The 1,658-nt window shown below is 42.6% G+C and overlaps 1 pseudogene; it reads left to right on the top strand.

Moving 5' to 3' along the window:
- Positions 1–1,658, top strand: part of LOC109054626 — a 178,199-nt pseudogene that overhangs the window by 164,195 nt on the left and 12,346 nt on the right.

Here is a 1,658-nt window from a genome sequence, read left to right as displayed (position 1 = left end):
GAGTTTTGTACTACAATAGTACCCAGCATGCATTGCAGCATGTTTTTTTTTTTTTTCGTAACCGTTGTTGAGGTTCATATTGTGATTATTGATGTCTGTGTGTGACTAATTGACACCATAGAAGACAAAACTGTTTGGAAAGTCCTTTATACTAACTGATTATGAAAGTACCACTGACTTTTTGAATGTCTTTCATTGTAATCAACTGAACTAACTATGGAACACCTGGCTGGTAAGATTTGCGGAACTCTGAACAGCTCTATAGTTATTGATTATCATCACCCAATATGCTTTGTATAACAATAATACCTGATCCCATATTTTCTCTGGGTTTTTGAGTTATAACAAACATGCTTCAAAAACACGCATTACATTTACAACGATCCAAAAAAAATAATAATCTAAAACAATCAGGGGTCAAGAGCCCAGCTAAAAGCAAACACTGATCTCTAACATGGTTTGCACTTCAAATGAAACAATAAATCAACATCTAAACCTTAGTTTAATTCTCAATCAGATCTTCTGTAGGCGTCCTGACAGAAATAAAGTCAGTCTAGTTACCTAATAAGTGGAGCTGAGAGTGATGCTGTTTTGTTAACAGCAGCTGTTCATCACTAAAAGCTCAATCAGCACTTAATTAATCACTTGATTACATAATTGCAAAGAAGTTTTTAAAAACTTACATGGTTTAAGTAAAGGCAATCTGTTTACTCAAACGGTTTGAGTTACTGTGACTTGTCAGGTTTTACAGTGTAACATGCAATTAAGTGCCTATAAACATCACGTTCTGTCCACACTTAAGTATATTCTATTAATTACTGTACTTCCAAAGTGAGTTCTCTTGACTGGCATTACTGTGTGTGTGTGTGTGTTAGTGCACACAGTGTGTCCTGGGGCTAATGGTTAGAGAGGGAAGTTGTGGCCTAATGGTTAGAGAGTCGGACTCCCAATCGAAGGGTTGTGAGTTCGAGTCTCGGGCCGGCAGGAATTGTGGGTGGGGGGAGTGCATGTACAGTTCTCTCTCCACCTTCAATACCATGACTTAGGTGCACCTTGAGCAAGGCATCGAACCCCCAACTGCTCCCCGGGCGCCGCAGCATAAAAATGGCTGCCCACTGCTCCGGGTGTGTGTTCACAGTGTGTGTGTGTGTTCACTGCTCTGTGTGTGTGCACTTCGGATGGGTTACACTCACTCATTAAGAGTCTCACACAGAAAGGCTGATATGTTATAATTAAATTTTTTTTTTTTTACTTGAAGGGCTCCTGTAGTCTTCTGTGTGTGTGTGTGTGTGTGTGTGTGTGTGTGTGTGTGTGTGCTGTTCATGTGCTTCACGTCTCGCTGCTGCCACCTGCTGTTCTCTGTGAGCTCGTCTTCAGCTCGTCCTCCTGTGTTTCTGTCTCAGGCCCAGAAGAATGAGCGGGAGTCCATCCGGCAGAAGCTGGCGCTGGGCAGTTTCTTCGACGATGGGCCGGGAATCTACAGCAGCTGCAGCAAGAGCGGCAAACCCAGCCTGTCCTCACGGTCAGTAGCCACGCTCACACCAAACAAATCACATCCTGCAGCTCATAGATGCTCAGACACCAGCATTCAGACATCTGAACGAAGTCTCTCCTGCTCACCAAGGCTGCATTTATTTGATCAGATATACAGTAATATG

This window comes from Cyprinus carpio, chromosome A15 (genome assembly GCF_018340385.1).
Source record: "Cyprinus carpio isolate SPL01 chromosome A15, ASM1834038v1, whole genome shotgun sequence".
Classification (NCBI taxonomy): Eukaryota; Metazoa; Chordata; class Actinopteri; order Cypriniformes; family Cyprinidae; genus Cyprinus; species Cyprinus carpio.
Note: the sequence above shows the minus strand (reverse complement) of the source record. Positions and strands in the feature narration are given on the sequence as shown.